Source organism: Pongo pygmaeus, chromosome 2, assembly GCF_028885625.2.
Source record: "Pongo pygmaeus isolate AG05252 chromosome 2, NHGRI_mPonPyg2-v2.0_pri, whole genome shotgun sequence".
Taxonomy (NCBI): Eukaryota; Metazoa; Chordata; class Mammalia; order Primates; family Hominidae; genus Pongo; species Pongo pygmaeus.
The window spans coordinates 74,534,772-74,558,502 of NC_085930.1; positions in this window are offsets into that span (position 1 = coordinate 74,534,772).

The following is a 23,731-nucleotide window of genomic DNA, read 5'->3' on the forward strand; positions in this document are numbered from 1 at the left end:
TGTTCATGATGCCGTGACAGATTTGCCAGCATCCTTCCAGCACAGTGCCTTAGATGTGATATATTCAGAACACCCTTTCCTTTTCCAGATCCTCTCCCCCCACCATCCCTTATTCTAAAATTCTCATTTACCTAGAGGATTACTGAATCTGAAAACTTTGGTGCAGTAAGTGATTTTGGGTGAACATTGAATCCTTTAGTTCACAGCCTTTAAAAAAAAAATGGAAAACTAAGTTTTATATGGAAATGTCTTGGTACTGCTATATAAGCAGACTGTTTAAGACATTTAAAAATAATCCTGGAGCTAAAAAGAGTCAAACTTTATAAGCAAAAGCCTTCTGAAGACACATCTATTTCTAATAACTTCTATAATTTCTACATTCTCAATTAAAAACATATTACTCTTTGACACTTCTTTGCATTAAACCTATGAATGGAAGTTAAAAAAGATGTCACTTACCATTATAAGAAGGTCAACAATTCACAAATGTCAATGCTTAGTATCAAGTCTCCATTTGAAGATGGAGATCTGTTGCACTGACAGGTTTGTTCATGCTTTGCTCTTCCCATACCTCCCCTTGATCATGCTTTGCTCTTCCCATACCTCCCCTTGATCATGCTATGACCACCTGCCATGTGTGCACAGACCCAGGCTGGGGTCTGTGGACTCAGTCCAGCCCTCTGTGTCCTATATCTATGCTGTGGCTAAGAAACAAGCCTTCCATTCCTAGTTGACCGTCTTTATTGAGGAAAGCCGCAGTAAACACAGGAGAAGTTCCATTCTATTGGGAGTAGCTCTAAGTATTGGAATGATTTATCTTATTTTAAACAAAATTCTAGCTCCTTGCAACTTCTTTGGAGTTGTACACAATACTTGGTTATCTTTTCCACATTATCATCTACTCCATGATAATCTATCATCAAGAGAGTACTTACGAAGTGATAAGTGAATCTCTATCAAAGTCTCATTCTAACCATGCCACTACTCTACAAGGTATGTATTTTGATTCCTATGTTGCATATGGTGATTCTAAGACTGATAGTGTTTAAGTAATGTGCCCAATATTATCCCTTGAGTAGTTGTGGAGTCAAAATTCAAACCTATGCTTATATGGATTCTGAGATTGTTCAACTAAGGCAGAGTGTTCATCCGAGATCTGTGGTTAACTTAGGGATCCACAAAAGGGCTTCAGGGATCCAGAGTCCCTGAAATAGAAACCCAAATTTGGTTTGTATATGGATTTTATGGTAAAAGTAATCACAGCCCTCCATCATCAGAATTTCAATTAGATATATAACCGCAACAATATCATATAAAATATTAAATAAGATACACATATTTTACATTTTTCTCTTCTATTTTACTCAGTCATATTACATAAAAATGCTATATCCCTCTTCATGTATGTTAATTAGTTGCACCTCCCTCATTCTGTATATTTTTTTCTTTCCTTTTTAAGCCCAAGTGTAGGACTTGTACCTATTCGTACTATATTTAATTTTGCTAAGTTCAAACTATTGGGATTCTGATTCTGCTCTCTAGTGCTTTTATTACTCATTTTTCTGCTTTGTGTATTCTGTCAATTTATATTATAAAACTAAAAACCAAATTAAAAATGAACAGCTTTCAACGATTTTGGACTATGGGATATTACTAAACTCCAAGAATCCAGAATACAGGATATAATTCATTCTCTCTCTCTCTCTCTCTCTCTCTCTCTCTCTCTCTCTTTCTCTCTCTCAGGCTTCTGACAAAATTATCCTTGAAATAATTTCTTGAAGATTTAAACCTCCATAGGTCTGTTTCATCAGGGGTGACATGAGTATACCACTACCAGCATCTCTAGGCTGGACTGAGACAGGTGGGCATCTCAGACAGCCTAACAATTTGAAAGTATCCCTTCAAGTTGGTGTTCTTCAAATAGTTATTTAACATTTATTTAGTAGACATCAAAATAATTGACTTTTCTAGTGATAGGGTATATACATTTTCTGTTCATTTTTAAAACTTGTTTATTAACTTGAATTATTTATTTTTCAGGATTTAAAAAAAAAAATAACCCATAGCAGCAGTCACTCATAAGCACACAAAAAAAGTGGTAACTTACATAGGGTAAATGTGTTACATTTTGTTTAAAATATATCTCCAAAATTTGATTTTCTAAATTTCAAGTTGATAAATCATTTTCTACCTTTCACCATTCCTGTTCGCACTTCCATTTTATGATTAAGTTTTTGAAACCAGAATATATATTGGGGGCATATTCCAAGGACTGAAATTTAGATAATGAACTAAATCACTCATTTTTAGTTTTAAAAAAAAATTTGGCCATTCCTTACTTCTGTTTTAGAACATCAACTGTCAGCTGGCCTGTCTCAAGGCTGCTGGAGCAACCCGTAATTGCAACATGCAATTCGCAATTATTCTTTCAGAAATAACTCCATAGAGTAAGTTCAGCACCGGGAGAAATGTTTTCCCAATTTTTATTTGAACATGTTGTGTACTTTTGCCAATTAATTTAGTAGTCTCATGTGGAAACTGAATTAACTAGCACTGTATCAGTTCGTTCTCACACTGCTATGAAGAATACTTGAGACTGGGTAATTTATGAAGGAAAGTTGTTTAATTGACTCACAGTTCTGCATGGCTGGGGAGGCCTCAGAAAACTTACATTCATGGCAGAAGGCGCCTATTCACAGGGTGGCACAAGAAAGAATGAGTGCCAGCAGGGGAAATGCCAAATGCTTATAAAACCATCAGATCTCGTGAGAACCTACTCAAGATCATAGAACAGCATGAGGGAAACCGCACCTATGATTCAGTTACCTCCCACCAGGTCCCTCCCACGACATGTGGGGATTATGGGATTATAATTTAAGATAAGATTTGGGTGGGGACACAGCCAGACCATATCAAGCACAATACTTACACTTTATTTTAGGAATGTTTTAATGTGCTTTATGAACTGATGTGCCAGGCAGTGGTCCAGCTGTCTTTCCCTTAATTTAGCCTATAGACAAGAATACAGTAAAGATTAAATAAATATAGCTGTCAGACACTCCAGGAAAGTAGTAACTGCAGACAATAACCAGAAAGGAGGAGAACCTGTCTGACTAGACTAATTTGACTAAATCCTTAGATTCTTTGGAGGGAAAAAACAAATGTGATTCATCCCATCCCCAACTTTGGACTGTTTTTCTAATTTAATAGCATTCCAGTGGGAGTTTGGGAGTGGAAGTTTGGGTGTACATTTTGAATAAAATCTTATCAATTTACCCATAAATGATCCTAATACAGTTCCTTTTGGGGAGCTGTTAGACATAAACAGCTTTCTTCCCTGTATGATTTCAGTAATGACAAAGGCCAAACATCAAGAACTCTCTCTGCCATACTTAGGAGTTTAAATATAACCTGAAAGATTTAAAGTATGACATGATGTGATTAGGAAAATGACAATAAAGAAATTTTGTTGGAAAAAGAAGTTTCTAAGGGCTGGGAGACCAGCTCCTGGGCCCCAGCAATTATCCAGATGAAAACAAGAGGGATTTGAACTAAGACAACAATGCAGATAGAGTTGACCCCTGTAGAAAACTCCTGTGACTTCTCTCAATTAATGTTTCAGCCTGCACACTCATTCTAGTAAGAATCACAGATTAGGACATAAACGGTGAGGATAATAGGAGAAAACTTTAAGTCATGCTTCAATCTGGTAAAAAGACGCACTACTTTTCTGACTGAGGAATGAGGAATAAAAGGATACTTCACTCCAGTTACCTTCCCTGGGAAGTCACCACACTCCTTGATCTGACCCCTACCCCAGACAATGGCAGGAGAAGCACATCACCATCATACATCAGCCTCCAAGCCAATGACTGGTCTGTAAAAATAATAACTTTACTCCCATGCACCTGAGCCCACAGGGAGAAAACTCATTTTAATTCTGCCATAGTTTAATGATGTTTAAATGGCTCAAATGGCTTTTATAAATGAATATATTAAAAGGTTTATGTTCAAGAATCAGCAATAAGCCATAATGGACTTTACAGTTTATTAGTTCCATAAATGTCACCTTGTTATTAACAACACAGGTAAAGCAACTTTATGAAATATTCTATTATCTTCTGTTGAATGAAACATCAAATTTGTTGAGCTGGAGTTTCAGGCATTCTCATTTCACCCTTGTAATACAACTTTACATTGAGGCTCACAGGTATCACCAACATGATTTTGAAGACCCTTTAAAATTCTGTTTTCATGTAAAGATAAAATTTCTAAATTAAACGTAGAGACTTACTCTTGAGAAAGGTGGCACCACCAGATGGAAATGTGGAAACTGCATACAGAAGCCAGTTGTGTGTGACCAGCATTTGCTCTTCACAGGTGTCTTTTGGGAGCCACGATTTGCTGCCCCCTTCCAAGAATGTGAAACAGCCACATTCCATTGCATTTCAGTCACTGTAATAAGGCCAAGGGAGAGATTGTGTGTCATCTTGCCATTCTTTGTCTCCTTTTTCAAAATTTGTGAAACCAGGTCATAGTCAGATGAACACTGAATTATCTCTAGCATGTGGTGGTTTTGCAAAACCTTAAACATTACATTAGAAAAGTTGTCAGCTTTGGTTAGTGACAGACCTTACTTTGGGAGACTTATTAATAGACATTTGGAAAGTGAAGGTGTCAAAATTGTCCATACTTTAATTTCAAGAACACACTGAAACTTATGGTAGAGCGATGAAATTCCCTACCGAATGCCCTACTGTCTATATGTTTGTTTGCTTGTTAAGAAGGTAACTCTAGAAACAAATATAGCAGAAACCCATGACTCAGCTTTCTCATGAGATTTATGTAGCCACTGGTCTTGGAATAAGCATTGGGCACGTCTGTGTCCAGTATCACAGCCTTTGCCTTTTTCATGGCCCCACTGTCACCCCTCTGCTTGCCAAGTCAGACGTCATTATTCACTCTTTCACTCAACAAAGATATGTTTACAAGTACTAGATCCCAGGCATTGTCTCAGGAACTGGGCTGGGTCTGTGAGTAAGTGAAAGTTCCAGTTCCACAAGAGAGACATATATTTTTTAAAAATTACAAAAATGATTGCAATTGTAATGAGAATTATAAGAAAAAAATTACAGGCTGGGCTACGGTAATAGGGTCCCAAATTGACCAGGAGAGGAAGGGAAGGCTTCCCAAGGAAGTAATTAACTGTTGCTTAAAGGCCAAAACAAAGTTGGATAAATAAGGGTTGATTTAAAAAGAATCTTCAGTTTTCCACCAGGAAAATAAATGATCCTAATACAAAAGAAAGGAGGGGTCGGGGCATTGATTGACTAAGAAGAGGCAGTGCAAGCATGTAAGCAGTAGAAACAGTGTGCGTCAGGTGCCCCGATGAAGAATTTTGGTAGTTAGAGGAATAAGGAAATGTAGAGAAGCCAAGCGTAGAGAATAATGCAGGAGGAAGCATGGGAGCTGAAGATCTAGCCCTTTCCTACTCCTCTTCACTGTTATTAAGGCTAAGAATTTTTTGACCACCTTCATCAGAGCAATGGATAATCATTAAAGAGTTTAAGCAAGGAAGTGACATAATCAGTTTTGCATCTGCCACAAGGAATACCACTTAGATTCCTGTGGTACTGTGAAAATTGCTCTATGGATTGTAGAGCTACAGAGTAGCCCGTAATAAGTTTCTCTTTAGGGCTATTGAATGATTTACTTTCAGCCTGCCATGATTTCTATTGGAAACCAGTTAAGCAGACGGTTAGTTATGCTCATGTCTGTTTAATCAGGCAGTGGTAAATAACCCAGGCATTGCATACATATCCGTAGGGAGAGTTTTTCTTTTGTTTGTTTTATTGCCAGTGGAGGTAGGGTAAACGGTTGGGAACATCTCAGAATGTGAGATGCTGTTTTGTTCTTGATACCTATGACCATTTGGTCATTGGCCCACAGCTGTGACAGCAGAGGGACTCTTGGAGAGGAGCCTCTGCCGAAGACCTAGATAAGGGGGTCTGAGCTTTTCTAGGGGTAATTGTTTTGCTTTTGTTGTTTCCCAGGCAGAGACCCCTACCCTCACACTATCTCTTTCTCTGCCTGGTGAGTCTTTGCTCAAACCGGCTGTTTCTCAGATTTTAGCTGAATGTTTATCACCAAAGTTACTGAGATTAAAGCTCACTTATAACTCCCAGCCATCAACTGTACCTCCTTGAGGCCATATGTTTAGGCAAGATGCTTGAAGATGAGCCATGTGCTGCAATGGCCACATGCACTGAAGAGCCCCACTGGGGGATTATTGGAATGCAAACTTCTGAACTCAGATGGACTCCTCTGGCCATCTGGTTGCAATTTTAGTGTCTGGGCTCTGAATGTATTTATTCCTATATATTTGAGTTGACTTGAAATAACCCATTTTTTTAAAGGGAGCCAGAAAAATGTCAATGCGTATACTTGGTTTGATTATTTCATCTGTTTAATTCAACTAACTTATAAAAGAACATGACTGTATTCCCATCTCCAGAATATAAATATCAGATTGTTTTTAAGCCTCTCAGAAAAAGATGAAATTTTTGCTTATTATTTATTAAGGCTAATTTAAATCTGTGTGAATAGTCTCTACTCATCCTGGTTTTTAAGTTCAATAATGTTTGGCTTAAGTATAAAAAGTTATTTATTTACTAGATTTTATTTTTGTTATTAATATGGAATAGATTGTGTTGGAATATTTTGAGAAAGGGATTTCTTTCTTGGTGTATCCCATAGACCATCTTTTAAAATCTCTTCCTGTCGGCACATATTCATGGGGATGCAGATGGTTTCGTGAGTTGAAACAGGGTAGGTTTGAAGGTTAAATCTTAAATTGTTCTGCTCTCCACTGTATGCTGGGTAAACCTGGTTAACATGGAAATCAAACCCCTCTGTCTACCCACTTTCCAAAGCCTCATCTCGGATTCAGCCAAGAATAGATGCTGAGCCCAGCCTGCCTTCCTTTTTATCTGCCGCTCCTCTCCTGACATTTCTGGTGGCCACACACAGAACAAGTAGTGGAGATAGAAGGCAGAGGAGGTGTTGATATAATCTAATACTTATAAAGAATTACCATGTGCCAGGCACTGTCCTAAGCACTTTATGTGCATTAAATTAATTTATTTCTCATAAAAACTTAAGAGTTAGGTACCTCTAACATCCACATTTTACAGATGCGAATGATGAAGAGTTTCCAGGAGGGGATTAAGAACTCCTTTCACTTATTTCCTGCTTTTCTAACCCCCTTCCCGTGAAACTGTTAAGGAGAATTTCCTCCCATGGAACACATATCACAGGAATAAACACAAGCTGAGTTTTCACTGGCCTTCGTGGGAGACAAAGTTTTTGTTCTCACCTCCGTCCCTCCAGGAAGCCTTTCACAGCTGTCCTGGCAACCTTTGTACCCCATTAGTTAGATAATCTGATTCCATCCATGTTAGGATTTGTGTTCACTACATTAAGTGTTTTTCTCTCCATTGTAAAATTTATTTCAGGTTTATTTGTAATTTATTGTAAAATTATATACAGATAAAAGATGTTCATAATACCATCCTCAGGTGTGATAAAAAGTAATTCTTTCATTTATAGAATTTTTAAATGGTCATTTATTAAGCAACTTTCCTTGCTAGACCATAAATTTACTTGGTGCGCAAATCAGGTAACAGCTGTCCTGGACTGCCCAGGCCTGAGGGGCTTCCTGGGACTCTGGACTTGCAGTGCTAAAACCAATAGTCCTGGGAAAAAGGGAGGAATTGTGTGCACTCTTTGCAGGAACCAGGTTGGCTTAGGTTTACTCTTACATCACTAGCACTGGCAAACTGCTTGATGCTTAGTAAGTGCCTCATAAATACTAAATGAATATAATAAATGAGTAGTAGGCTCTGTCCTAGAGCCTAAGAGTAGAAATATTTAAATCCAGCAAAAGGCATTTTAGATGGAGGGAATAGCATGGTTCTGGAGGTGGTTATCCGCAGTATAAGGTTAGGTAAGTACAGAAAAGCCCATGCAGATGGGGAGTTAACAGAGTAAAAGGGAAGCTTAAGCTTGGGACATTAGAAAGACGTATGTGATCTGGATCATGGAGTGTATTAGTTCGTTTTCACGCTGCTGATAAAGACATACCTGAGACTGGGAAGAAAAATAGCTTTAATAGACTCACAGTTCCACATAGCTGGGGAGGCCTCACAATCATGGCGGAAGGTGAAAGGCACTTCTTACATGGTGGTGGCAAGAGAGAATGAGGAAGAAGTGAAAGTGGAAACCCGTTATGAAACCATCAGATCTCATGAGACTTATTTACTACCAGGAGAACAGTATGGGGGAAACCGCTCTCATGATTCAATTATCCCCTACTGGGTCCCTCCCACAATATGTGGGAATTATGGGAGTACAATTCAAGATGAGATTTGGGTGAGGACACAGAGCCAAACCATATCGTGGAGGTCCTTTTATTTAATAATTAGTTTTTATTTTGTATAACAAGTGGCAACTTGAGAATTTTATGCAGGGGAGTAATATGGTCATATGTCCACAAGCATAGTTTTTTGTAGACAGGATGGCTGGTACAATAGGAGAGAGGAGAGAGAAGAATAAGCATGATGGAGGGAGGGAACAAGATCAATTGGGAGGCTATTGCAATGTTGCAGGCAGAAGATTCTAAGAGCTTTAACTAGGTTAGTAGAGCAATGATGAAGAGAGAAAGAGCCAACGAGAGGAAGGCGTTGGTCTAAGAACCAGGTGGGCAATGAAATTAACTAAACTTGCTCAACTACTGACCATATGGGACAGAATGGAGTGAAGTTTCTGGGGTAACTCCCAAGTTTCTCTCTTGAATGGGTAGGTATATGGTGGCACCATTCACTGAGAAAAAGAATGAGGATGAGGAGGAGGTTTGGAGAGAAGATGAACTTCTGTCCATTTGGAACTGATTGGGTTTGAGCTGACTGTGCCACATTCAGATCAAGATGTTCAATGGAATATATCTGAATCATCAAAGTGTATAAAGCTATGTTCCATACATGAAACATTTTGCTCTGAAATGACAGCAGCTATTGATGTTTATTTCCTGATTATAAAAATACATAGCTTTTCAATGAGAAATATTTATAATGTTCTAGAAATATTAAAAATAATAAAATGAGCATAACAAAGAATCCTACCTTAATATCAATAAATAATCACTATTAATTTTTTGGTGAACACTATCACAAATTGATTCACCCATCCGTCTCTTCATTCATCCCTCTGCCCACCTCTCTGAGATGATGGGAAATTTTCTTAACTTCTCTCTGTGCCTAAGTTTCCTCATTCATCATGGTAATTTGGTATTTACCTATAGAGTGAGTACTAAATGAGTTCATGAATGTGAAGCACTCAGAAAAATGCCCAGCCCATAGTGGGGTGCCATGTAAGTGCTAGCTACTATAATATTCCATCTTTTCAAAATAAATTGGTTATAAATAAACAGTTTTATAACTTGCTTTGTTGAACTTTCTTGTTATTCAATGCTTACTAACTCTTAGTTAACAAAAATATCTTTCTACCCAATTCCTTAACACTTCAGTCCAAAACTGGTTTTCCCCACCAAAAATCAAAACAAAGCAAAAATGAAAACAGAACACAAATGAAAAACCACCACCACCACAAAACACGTAATTAGATCAGTAACTGAAAATGCTTTGAAGTAGTCTTCAACCTGTAGGGACGGTGGCAAGAGGCAATTCATTACATATAGACCATTCTGTGTAGTGATTTACAAAAGAAATAAGCAAAAAGAGTTTAGCTTTTTTTTGCCTTTTTCAGTGTCCTTTGCTCTTCTGTCTCCACATTAATAATTCTTGTAACCTTTACTGTCTCATCGATCAACCGTCAGGTGAGGTTTCTGCTTCTCATCCTGGCAGCCTCCGCATGGTGCCAGTTTTCATTCGTCTTCACTGTGTGCTGTTAAAAGACCTAGATTTTGTTTCTGTGACTAAATAGGGAAACTTATATCTTTAACCCAAACCATTTCTTTTTATTTTTCAAAAAGAAAAAAAAGTCCGAATGAGTGTAATCCTTTATCAGAGGACTTGAAAAATCTGTTTTTCTCAGGTCTGAGAGTAAGGGAAAAGATAATTTTGTCACTGTATTGGAATTCTAACAAATTCTTCTGTCACCCTCTAGAAGGGGCTCCGTTGGAAAGAAAAAGTAGTGTTATGATAACCTTTAGAAAGTCAAGTGATTGAAGTGCAGACATTCTAAGATAAAATAGAACCTCTAAAATATAGGATGTGAGTTAAGCAATTTTTAAATTATGTGGTGAGGAGGGGAAACACATTAGCATTTCTTTTATGCATTAGATGTATCTTTTAGGCATGCTGTTCCTTCTCTTGACTGGGGAATACCTCTTTTACCAAAATTTATATTGATACTTTGCATTTATATAGCATGTTCCATGCCCGGAGCATTTCAGTAGCATTAAGTGTAAATGGCATGCCTACAAGCCAAGTAACTGAATATTCTGATACCACAGATGGACAAGCACCAGTGCACAGAGCTATATTACCCTGGAGTTCTTAGTCACTGTGAGAAACTAAAATGGGAACTCTGAGTAGTTTTCCATGTTAAAAAACAATTGATCTGCCCTAAAAGTTGAGATTTTTTCTGATGGCTCAGCATTTAGTCTTCTGGAAGCAGTAGCCTGAAATTTTCAAGACTTCTACTCTCTGTCCTCATGTTTTGGATGAGGCTGAACCCCTGGCTTTAGGGGTGAGAATATGGCCCAAGTGTGGCTACTTGGTGTAGTTGATCTTCCTGATGACTCTACTGAGAAAGATTCCAGAACAATGGTTATAACCATGGTTTGAACTGTTGGAGCTTCTCTTGCCACTGCGGTTGCTGAGAAAATACGCTACGTTTCTGGTGCTGCAGGGGACAAGCAGTGAAGAAAATTCTAAATGAAACCAATACAGAAGTAAGCAGAGGCAAGAGAAAAAGTGGAAAGTCCTGAGGCTATCTGTTGACTCCTGGATCAAACTATACCTGAAGACAGGACCCTGGAGTTTAGTCACGCAAGCCACTAAATTATCTGTATTTCACCTAAAAACTGTGAGTGAGCTGAAAGGATTCTTATATAAGGTTATTAGAATATGTAAAACTTGATCTTTTAGTTTAGAACAGAAAATAATCCTTAATCAAAGCTTTTGTATCCTGATGTGTACTTCAAGAAAGTATCAAAAGTTATTTAAAAGATAAATTCTGTGGAATAAAAGAGGAAAAAGTTAGGAATAATGAAGTAGAAAATTTCTTATTGTTTTCTGAAAAACACATAAAAAGTCTAAAGTATATTTTTATATTGTTAGATATTTTTTCAGAATTAATTTTGAAAGCTATTTTAATTATGTCGTTTTCAGCGATAGAACATATTAATTGTTCTGATGTCAGAACTGGATCTCCTAATGCTTATTTTATCATAGTTTTTTTTCATAAGTACCTTTCAGATAGACTGTTATTTTATAAATTAGTGATGTAAGTTCATGTATTGCTTAGTTATAGGCAGGTATTTGGCAGAAATAATCCAAATATCTGTGCTGTAAAGGTCAAAGATGGACAGGGATAAAGAATGAGCTCTGATTGCTTCCATGTGTAAACCCCTCCCTGGATGAAGGTGTTTTTGGGTTGTGTATCAGTGTCTCCCAGGAAACCTAGGAGAGATGGAAAGTTCATGTTTCTCATTCATCCTATAAATTATAAGCCTTCTTAGGATGATAATTGGCCTTGAATAACATGAAAAGTGTAATAAATGTGTTTCCCATCTCAGTCATTGAATGACTTTTGTCTTTCCAGTACTTGACTTTCAAACAAGGTTTTATCATTGTCAAGGTAGGCAGAATAGGATGAAAGATCATAACTTTTAGAGTAGTAACTGGAAGTGTCTTGGAGTGGATTAGAAGGGAGTTAGAGAAAAGATTTCTTTATAGGTTTACACGTGGCCAGGCCAGAGGGGTGGTGGTGGCTGCACAGGAAGAGGAGGTGGGGGACTAACACAATTACCACTGTTTGGGTGCTGATTACATGCAAGATGTTGACATCTCATTCCATCCTCATAGCAAATCCATGAGGAATATATAGGTATGGTCCGTCCTCTGTATCACTGGTTTCTGCATCCTGTACTCAACCAACTGTAGTTTTGGGGGAAAAAAAATTGCACCTGTACTGAACATGTCCAGGCTTTTTACAAAAATCATTATTCCCTAAACGAGATAGTATAACAACTATTTACACAGCACTCATATTTTATTAGGTATTATAAGTTTTCCAGAAATTAAGGTATACAGAAGAATGTGTGTAGTTTACATGCAAATACTATGGCATTTTATATAAGGGACTTGCGCACCCTTGGATTTTGGTATCCATGGGAGATCCTGGAACCAATCCCCCACGGATACCACAGGGTGACTATACTTCATTAACCCTGTTTTACAGATGAAAAAACTGAGACTTAGCAAGTTTCAGTTCATAACTTTTAGTTCATAGTCATAAGTAATTTGTGCTCCAGTTCATGCTGTTAGTATGTGGCTGAGCCGGTATCAAATACCTATCTGCCTCCCTGTGTTCTTTCCCGCCCCGCCCCCCACCTTTTTTTTTTTTTTTTTCTCTGAGACTGAGTCTTGCTCTGTTGCCCAGACTGGAGTCCAGTCGTGCTATCTCAGCTCACTGCAACCTCCACCTCCCATGTTCAAGCGATTCTCCTTCCTCAGCTTCCCGAGTAGCTGAGATTACAGGGGCATGCCACCACTCCTAATTTTTTTTTTTTTTTTTTTGTATTTTTAGTAGAGACGGGGTTTCACCATGTTGGCCAGGCTAGTCTCAAACTCCTGACCTCAAGTGATCCTCCTACCTTGGCTTCCCAAAGTGCTGGGACTACATGAGTAAGCCACCACAGCCGTCCATGCCTGCCTGTGTTCTTAACCATTCTGTGCTACAGGCTGTTACCTGTTCAAGGAAATATAATAGCACCGTCACCACTAAAAGAATGGGGACGGTGGCATTATAAACTAAATAGCTCATTTACCAGCCTGGATGAGGAAGAATTAAGAAAACCAGAAATCTGTATATTCTTGTCACAATTGTAGTAATTGATGCTCCCTTTTCATTCAAACCAGATTTCTTGTGCCCCTTTTTAGTCAGCACATCATGGAAGGATGAGAGGAGACAGATGGTCATGTGAGCAGGACCTCAGAGCAGACGGCATGCATTCAGGACAGTGATCATTTAGAGGGTCTTTGGCAAATCATTTCAGCTCTGCAGGCCTCGCTGTTTTTATCTGTAAAATGGCTCTTTTTGTTCTAACAATTTGTGCTTTAATATAGTGATGCTGTAATAAGCATACTGAGTTTTCCTTTTTTTCTGAATCTTCAAAGATGAGCTTTACTAATTTTATGTCTGATTCAAAGTAGTAATTTAACTGAACCAACTGGTCCTCTGGATCCAGTGTCTGCAGCTGCTCTCTATGCTGATTAGTTACTGCTCAGCTGTACCACTTGTAAATATTTACTGTGTTGTATATAAATATCACTCCTCATCTTTTTTTTTAAAAAAAATCCCTTATTTCTGGTCTTTCAGTTATTGCTTTTTATTGTGATAAAATATAAAACCTAAAATTTACTGTTTAATTTTTTAAACGAATTTTATTGTGACAAGAACACTTAACATGAAATCTATGATTTTAAATTTTAAGTGTACAATACAGTATTTTTGACTATAGGCACAATATTGCACAGCAGATCTCTAGAACTTATTTACTTTGTTTAACTGAAACTTTTTGCTCATTAATTAACAACTATCTTCTCCCTCACCACCTAGCCCCTGGCAACCTTCATTCCACCCTTTGATTCTGTGAATTTGACTATTTTCGATGCCTCATGTAAGTAGAATCATGGAATATTTGTCTTTCTGTTCCTGGCTTATTTCACTTAGTATAATGTCATAAAGATTCATCCATGGTGTTGTGAATGGCAGAACTTCCTTACTATTTAAGTATGAATAAATTCTGTCATGTGCATATATCACATTTTCTTTAATCACATGTTGAAGGACATTTAGGTTATTTCCGTATCTTGGCTGTTGTGGATAGTGCTGCAGTCAACATGGGAGTGCTGATATCTCTTTAAGATCTTGATTTCCTTTCCTTTGGATACATACTCACAAGTGGGATTGCTGGATCATATGGCAGTTCTATTTTTAAATTTTTGAGGAACCTCCATATTGTTTTCCATAGGAGATGAAATCATTTTATATTCTCACCAGTAGTGTGCCAAGTGTTGTTGAGGATGTGGAGCAGTTGGAATCATTTTTACCATTGTAAGTGTACAATTCAGTGGCATTAATGAAAAAGATTTGAATAGCATCAAATTGTACAACCATCATTGCTATTCAAATCTTTTTAATTACTCCAAACAGAAACTCTGTACCCATTAAGTAATAATTTCCCATTACCCTATCCCCAAAACCTGCTGTTTTCTGTCTCTATGAATTTTCCCAGCATAGGTATTTCATATGAGTGAATTTATACAATATTTGTCCTTTGGTGTCTGGCTTACGTAACTTAGCATAATGTTTTCGAGGTTCATCCGTGTTGTAGCGTATATTAGAATTTAATTCCTTTTTAAGAGTGGATGATATACCATTGTGTGTATATACCATATTTTGTTTATCCGTTCATATGTTGATGAACACTTGGGTTGTTTCCACCTTTTGGCTATTATGAATAGTGCCACTATGACCATGACTGTATGTGTATTTGTTTGAGTCCATGTTTTCAATGCTTTGGAGTATATACTTGAGTGAAATAACTGGGTCATATGGTAATTTTATTTTTTATTATTTTATTTTATTTTTTGAGACAGGGTTTGCCTCTCTTGCCAAGGATGGAGTGCAGTGGCTCCCTGGCTCAGGGCAACCTCCGCCTCCCAGGCTCAAGCATACCTCCCGCCTTAGCCTCCTGAGTAGCTGGGACTAGAGACACGCCACCATGCCTGGCTAATTTTTGTATGTTTTATAAATACAGGGTTTTGCCATGTTGCCCAGGCTGGTCTCAAACTCCTGAACTCAAGCAATACGCCCTCCTTGGCCTCCCAAAGTGCTGGGATTACAGGTATGAGCTGCTGTGTCCAGCCTGGTAATTTTAACTTTTTGAGGAACTGCTACATAATTTTCCACAGCAGCTACACAATTCCAGATTCTTACCAGAAATGTACTGTGGTTCTAATTTCTTCATATCCTTGCCAACACTTGTTTCCTTTTTTTTTTTGATTATAGACATCGTAGTAGGTATGGTATCTCAATGTGGTTTTGATTTGCATTTCCTTAATGACTAATAGTGCTGAGCATCTTTTCAAGTGATTATTGGTAATTTGAATATCTTCCTTAGAGAAATGTCTACTCAAGTCCTTTGCCCACTTTTTTGTTGATACATAATTTTTGTACATGTTTATGATACATGTAATACTTGATTATATTCACAGGCTGTGTAATGATCAAGTCAGGTTATTCATGGTGTCCATCACTTGAGTGTTTATCGTTTCTTTGTTGGAAACATTTCAAGTGCTCTCTTCTAGCTAGTTTTAAATATGTGATACATTTTTAATTATAGTCTCCCTACTCTGCTATCAAATATTAGGAAGTATTCCTTCTATCTAACTGTATATTTGTAGCCATTAACCAACCTTTATTTATCCCCCTCCTGTTTACACGCATACTCACATATCCTTCTCAGTCTCTGGTATTTCTCATTCTATTCTCTACCTCCATGAGATCAACTTTTTTAGCTCCCACATATGAGAAGCAACATGGAATATTTGCCTTTCTGTGCCTGACTGACTTATTTCACTTAACAGTTACATCCATGTTGCTGCAAATGTCATGATTTCACTTTTTTTTTTTTTTTGGCTGAATAGTATCCCATTGTGTATATATACATACACACCACATTTTCTTTACCCATTAGCCTGTTGATGGACACTTAGGTTGATTCCATACCTTTGCTATGTGAATAGTGCTGCATGTGAATAAACATGGGAATGCAGTCATCCCTTTGATAGACTGATTTGTTTTCCTTTGGATAAATAATTGTTGGATTGCTGGATCATATGGTATTTCTATTTTTAGTTTTTTTTTTTTTTGATAACTCTCCATACTGGATTCCATGGTGGTTGTACTAATTTACATTCCCACCAGCAGTGTATAAATTCCCTTTTCTCTGCATCCTCACCAAGATTTGTTATTTTTTGTCGTTTTAATATTAGCCATTCTAACTGGGGTAAGATGACATCTAATTGTATACGATTGTTTTGATTTGCATTTTCCTGATGATTAGTGATGGTGAACATTTTTTCATATGCCTTTTGCCTATCTGTATGTCTTCTTTTGATAAATGTCTGTTATTTCCTTTGCCTACTTTTTAATGGAATTATTTGTTCTTTTACTGTTGAGTTGATACAGTTCTGTATATGTTCTGGATATTAGTCCCTCATTAGATTATTTGTTTGCAAATATTTTCTCCCATTCAATGTTTTTTTCTTCAGTGTTTATTGTTCGTTTTGTTGTGCAGAAGCTCTTTAATTTAATTAGTCCTATTTTTCTATCTTTGTTTTTGTTGCCTGTGCTTTTGAGGTATTAGCCATAAAATCTTTGACTAGATGAATGTCCTAAAGTGTTTCCTCTATGTTCTCTTCCAGTAATTGTATAGTTTTAGATCGTATGTTTAAGTCTTTAATTGTCTTGTGTTGATTTTTTAAAATGTAGTGATAGGTAGGAGTCCAGTTTCATTCTTCTGTATATGAATATCCATTTTTCCCAGAACATTTATCGAAGAGGGTATTCTTTCACCAATATACGCTGTTGGTGCCTTTGTAAAAAATCACTTGATTGTAAATACGTGGCTCTACTTCTGAGTTCTCTATTCTGTTCCATTGGTCTATGTGTCTGTTTTTATGCTAATACCACATTGTTTGGGTTACTACAGACTTGTAATATATTTTGTAGTCAGGTAGTGTGACACCTCCAGCTTTGTTCATTTTGCTCAGGATTGCTTTGGGTCTTCAAGCTGTTTTTTTGGTTCCATATGAATTTTAGGATTTTTTTTCTATTTCTATGAAAATGACTTTGTATTTTGACAGGGATTGCATTGAATCTTTGAGATGCAAATTGAATATTTGAGTCTTCATTAGTTTCTTTCATCAGTGTTTTGTAGTTTTCCATGTAGAGGTTTTTCACCTCCTTGGTTAAATTTACTCCTGGGTATTTCATGGTTTTTGTAGCTGTTGTAAATGAGACTGTCTTCTTGATTTTTTTCTCAGCTAGTTCATTATTGTATAAATGCTATTTTTTGTATGTTGGTTTTGTATTCTGCAACTTTACTGAATCTATGTATCAGATCTAAGAGCTTTTTTGGTAAAGTCTTCAGGTTTTTCTAGATATAAGATCATATCATCTGCAAAGAGGGACAATTTGAATTCCTCCTTTCCAATTGGGATGCCTTTTATTTCTTTCTCTCACCTTATTGCTCTGGCTAGGACTTCCAGTATTATGTTTAATAGGAGTGGTTGTGTGTCCTAACATATGGTCTATCCTAACATGTTGTCAATTCTGGAGAGTGTTCCATGTGCTGATGAGAAGAATGTGTATTCTGTAGAGGTCGGATGAAATGCTCTTAAATATCTGTTAGGTCCATTTGGTCTAATGTGCATTTTAATATTTCTTTGTTAATTTTCTGTCTAGTGATGGGAGTTGGGTATTCAAGCTCCCAACTATTATTATATTGGAGTTGATCTCTCCCTTTAGATCCAAATATGTATGCTTAATATATGTGGATACTCCAGTATTGTGTTCATATAGATTTAGAATTGTTATATCCTCTTGCTGAATTCATCCCTTTATGATTACATAATGCCTTTATTTTTTTCTTTTTACTGTTGTTGGCTTAAAGTCTGATTTATCTGAGATAACTATAGGAACTCCTGCTTGCTTTTGGTTTCTATTTGCATGGAATATCTTTTTCCATCCCTTTACTTTCAGTTTATATGTGTCTTTATAGGTGAGGTAAGTTTCTTGTAGGTAGCATGTAGTTGGGTCATGTTTTTTTTTAATCCATTCAGCCAGTCTATATCTTTTAAGAGGAAAGTTAGATTAATGCATTTATATTTAAGAGATTATTGATATGTGTTTATTTTTGTCATTTTTATTAATTGATTTGGGGGACATATTCTTTGTTCCTTTCTTTCTCTCTTACTGTTTATCATTTTGATTTGGTAGTTTTCTGTAGTGGTAACATTTGTGTTCTTTCTCTTCCTTATTTGTGTGTTAGCTTTACCAGTGGGTTTTCTATTTTCCTGTGTATTCATTACAGTAGATATAGTTCTTTTGCTTCCAGGTATAGAATTCCATTAAGCGTTTCTTGGAGGGCCAGTCTAGTGGTGATAAATTCCCACAGCTTTTGCTTGTCTGAGGAATATTTTATTCCTCCTTAATTTATGGAAGGATAACTTTGCTGGCTGTAATCTACTGGTTGGCAGGTGTTTTTTTTTTTTTCCTTTTGACAGTTTAAATATATCACCCTATTCTCTCCTGTGGTTTCTGCTGAAAAATTCACTGCTAGTCTGTGGGACTATCTTTATAAGTGACTAGATACTTTTCTCTTGCTCTTTTTAGAATTATCTCTTTGTCCTTGACTTTTGACAGTTTGAGTTTAATGTGCTATGCAGAAGATCTTTTAGCATAGTATCTGTTTGAGATCTCTGAGCTTTCCATATCTAGATGTCTAAATCTCTTGATAGACTTGGGAAGTTTTCAGATACGATTTAATTTGTTTCATTATCCCTTTCATTTTCTCTTTACCTTCTGGAACACTGAAAATCTGAATATTTGGTCACTTTATGGTGTTCACCTATATCATGTAGGCTTTGTTCATTCTTTTTTATTTTTTTGTTATTCTTTTTTTCTGATGGGATTATTTCAAAAGACCTGTCTTCAAGTTCTGAAACTCTTTCATCTGCTTGATCTATTTTATTGTTGAAGATTTCTAATGTATTGTGTAGTTAATTGAATATATTCTTTAGTTCCAGAATTTCTATTTAGTTCTTTTATCTCTTGGATAAATTTCTTATTCATATCCTAAATTGTTTTTCTGATTTCTTTGTATGGTTTATCTGAGTTCTCTTGTATCTCACTGAGCTTATTTAATATCATGATTTTGAATTCTATTTCCAGGATTTCATACATTTCTTTTTTATTGGAATCTTCTACTGGAAAACCATCATGTTCCTTTGAAAATGTCATATTTATTTTAATTTTTTATGTTTCTTGTGTTCTTATAGTTATATCTGAACATCTGGTATAATTATCATGTCTTCCAAATTTTGAATTTGCTTTTGTGTGGGAGGACTTTTCTCTGAATATTTGTTTATGGTGTTAGTTGAGTAGGGCACTTTAGTTTTGATTCTGCATACATGCAATATATTATAGTCTTTGAATGATTCCTTTGGCTGTAAACAGTATCAGCGGTATCTGTGATTTCTTCAGTGGCTTAGGGTGCAGTTGTTAATGAAGGCTGTGGTCAAGTTTTGCTGGGGATGGAGACATCAGGTGGACATGTCCTTGGGCCCCAGTGGTGGCAGTGGCAGTCCAAGCATGTCTGTCCTTGGGCCTCCAAGTTGCTCACTTACATGCCAATAGTAACAACAATGGGCTGGGTGAGTGTGTGGGTCCTCAGTTCCCTGGTAGGAGGGCACGTCATGAAGAATGGCAGTATCAATGATGAGACAAACCTCTGGCTCCAAAGTAATTCTCACGGGTGTTGGTGGTGGCTGCAACAGGCTGAGCAGGACAATCACCATGCCTGCAGATGGTGGATGCAAGTGGATGTCAGCTCTACTGGTAGTAGCAGGTTGGGTGGGCCAACCTCAGGTCCCTGGGAAGAGTGCTTAGGTGCCAACATTGATGGACTGGGCTCAGTGGTCATCAGGTCCCAAGATGGCATGCCTGGGCACTGGGGGAGGCTGAGCTGGACTGGGCAGATCTGTCTTTGTGCCCCCCAGTGGTGTATGCAAGGGAGTTTGTCCTCAGGGCATGTGAAAATGCATATGACTTTTTCTTTTGGTGGGTAGCAAGGTCTTTGCCAATGGCACCTACTTCAACCCTGGAGGCAGCAGCCAGCCATGCTGTCTCTGTGGTCAGGGAATATCAATTGGGCTCCATAAATATAAAGATACAGGGGCTGTTGAGCCCCTGGGCAGGGTGCCGTCTGATGTGGGATGGATTGTCAAAATGGTGCCTTGCTGTAGCTGCTAGGGGTTGGAGGTGTGTGGGACCCAGCATGAGCTGCCTCTCTCTGGAGCAATGCCTTCACACAGTCTCCAGGAAGCTCCTTATCTTAGTTTGAGGGCCCACAAAGGTCTAAGGGCTTTCCCATAACTAGGATATAGGAGTTTACAGTGGAAATGTGGACTGCTGGGGGTCCTCACTTATCCTCTCTCCATGTAGGAGAGCATCTCCAGGCACCCAGCTAATCCCTGAGCAGGCTGTCTTGCTTCCCTCTTTTTCCTTGCTTTAGGTGTTTCCTGCTACTACTCTGTTGAATTCCAGTGTTTTCTGTTAGATAATCTATTCAAAGTGTCATTATCTACTCACCGTTTTGTTTCTTCTTTATGGAGGAAGCTGGTACCAGATGCTTCTAGTCAGTCATCTTGAAGCCCCTCCCCTTTGCCCACTTTTGAATTAGTTTATCTCTTTGTTGTTGCATTACATTCTTTATATATTCTGGATATTAAACCTTATCACATATATGATTTTCCAATATTTTCTCCCAATCAGTGGGTTATCTTTTCACTTTCTTGATAATGTCCTTTGATATAAAAAGTTTTTAATACTAACGAGATCTAACATCTATTTTTTTTCTTTTGTCTTTAATGCTTTTGGTGGCATATCTAAGAATCCATTGCCAAAAATTATTAATATTTAGCTCTATGTCTTTTTATAAGGGGTTTAGCTCTTATATTTAGGTCATTGATACACTCTGACTTGGTTTATATATAACTTAAAGGGGCTATACAAAAATTATATTGAGGTAGGGGTTGAATTGCATTTTCTTACAAGGTGAAATTCATTTGTCCCAGCATCATCTTTTGAAGAAACTCATCTTTACCCATTGAATGAGCTTGGTACCTTTGTTGAAAATAAAATTGGGCATATTTCTGAACTCTCAATTTATAACATTGGTCTATACGCCTACCTTATGCCAGTAGTGTATTGTTTTCATTATTGTAGCTATGTATCATTGATTTTTTTAAATTGTAGTAAATATGCCTACTATCATTCTTTTGCCACCCCATCTCATTTTTTTTTACTTCTAATCTGTGAATTTAAGACACTAATCAATCAAGTTTATTATACCTGCATATTACTGAGGTTTTGGAGCCTCCCTTAAGGAACAAATTGGATTTGGTACACTGGCTTTGTGACATATGGCATAGGCCAGTGACCTATTCTCTTTTTTTCTCTCTCACAACAGAACCTCAGATAATATATTAGTTAAAAACAGAAGTGTTCAGGTTGAAGGGCAGGAAGGTAAAATTACATAGACCCAGTCTCTGCTGTATCTACATGCTCTAAAAGCTATTAGGGCAGAAGTGACATTATTTGAAAACTGTTAGCATCAATGTATTTTTAGTTTATTTTTCTTTATTTATTTTTTTTTGATGTTTCTTTTTTTTTATTTTTATTTTTATTTTTATTTTTTTTTCTTTTATTATTATTATTATTATTATTATTATTATTATACTTTAGGTTTTATGGTACATGTGCGCAATGTGCAGGTAAGTTACATATGTATACATGTGCCATGCTGGTGCGCTGCACCCACCAACTCGTCATCTAGCATTAGGTATATCTCCCAATGCTATCCCTCCCCCCTCCCCCCACCCCACAACAGTCCCGAGTGTGATGTTCCCCTTCCTGTGTCCATGTGTTCTCATTGTTCAATTCCCACCTATGAGTGAGAATATTTGGTGTTTGGTTTTTTGTTCTTGCGATAGTTTACTGAGAATGATGATTTCCAATTTCATCCATGTCCCTACAAAGGACGTGAACTCATCATTTTTTATGGCTGCATAGTATTCCATGGTGTATATGTGCCACATTTTCTTAATCCAGTCTATCATTGTTGGACATTTGGGTTGGTTCCAAGTCTTTGCTATTGTGAATAATGCCGCAATAAACATACGTGTGCATGTGTCTTTATAGCAGCATGATTTATAGTCCTTTGGGTATATACCCAGTAATGGGATGGCTGGGTCGAATGGAATTTCTAGTTCTAGATCCCTGAGGAATCGCCACACTGACTTCCACAAGGGTTGAACTAGTTTACAGTCCCACCAACAGTGTAAAAGTGTTCCTATTTCTCCACATCCTCTCCAGCACCTGTTGTTTCCTGACTTTTTAATGATTGCCATTCTAACTGGTGTGAGATGGTATCTCATTGTGGTTTTGATTTGCATTTCTCTGATGGCCAGTGATGGTGAGCATTTTTTCATGTGTTTTTTGGCTGCATAAATGTCTTCTTTTGAGAAGTGTCTGTTCATGTCCTTCGCCCACTTTTTGATGGGGTTGTTTGTTTTTTTCTTGTAAATTTGTTGGAGTTCATTGTAGATTCTGGATATTAGCCCTTTGTCAGATGAGTAGGTTGCGAAAATTTTCTCCCATTTTGTAGGTTGCCTGTTCACTCTGATGGTAGTTTCTTTTGCTGTGCAGAAGCTCTTGAGTTTAATTAGATCCCATTTGTCAATTTTGGCTTTTGTTGCCATTGCTTTTGGTGTTTTAGACATGAAGTCCTTGCCCGTGCCTATGTCCTGAATGGTAATGCCTAGGTTTTCTTCTAGGGTTTTTATGGTTTTAGGTCTAACATGTAAGTCTTTAATCCATCTTGAATTGATTTTTGTATAAGGTGTAAGGAAGGGATCCAGTTTCAGCTTTCTACATATGGCTAGCCAGTTTTCCCAGCACCATTTATTAAATAGGGAATCCTTTCCCCATTTCTTGTTTTTGTCAGGTTTGTCAAAGATCAGATACTTGTAGATATGTGGCATTATTTCTGACGGCTCTGTTCTGTTCCATTGATCTATATCTCTGTTTTGGTACCAGTACCATGCTGTTTTGGTTACTGTAGCCTTGTAGTATAGTTTGAAGTCAGGTATTTTTCTATTACATTTTATATGGTTGTAGTTTTCTAAAATTCACTCTCCAGATAAACTAAGTATTATGCTAACTTAAAAAAAGGGCATTGTTATTGATTTTTTGCTATATTACTAGATTTAGGGCGAAAATGTTTACACATGTATTTATGTATAATTACAATCTGGGATTTAAATGTCCCACATAGTTGCCTTTTACTGAATTCTCTTACTCAAACATCTAAAAATAGCAAGCAATTCATATTTGACTCTGCAACCAATCTCAACACATGGGTCGCCCTGAGCATTGTGTGTTAAGTAAGAGTACATGCAATCTAACATATAGCCATGACTGCTCTCAAGTTCACTCTTCCTGAGGATGTGCACTCTAAGTGTCACTGGATATACAAGATGACAGATCAAACTAGTGGTTTGTGCTATTGGGCAGTAGAACCAAAAATTTCAGTTGTTTCAAATAATGTTATGGTATGCTCCATAAATTCACTAAG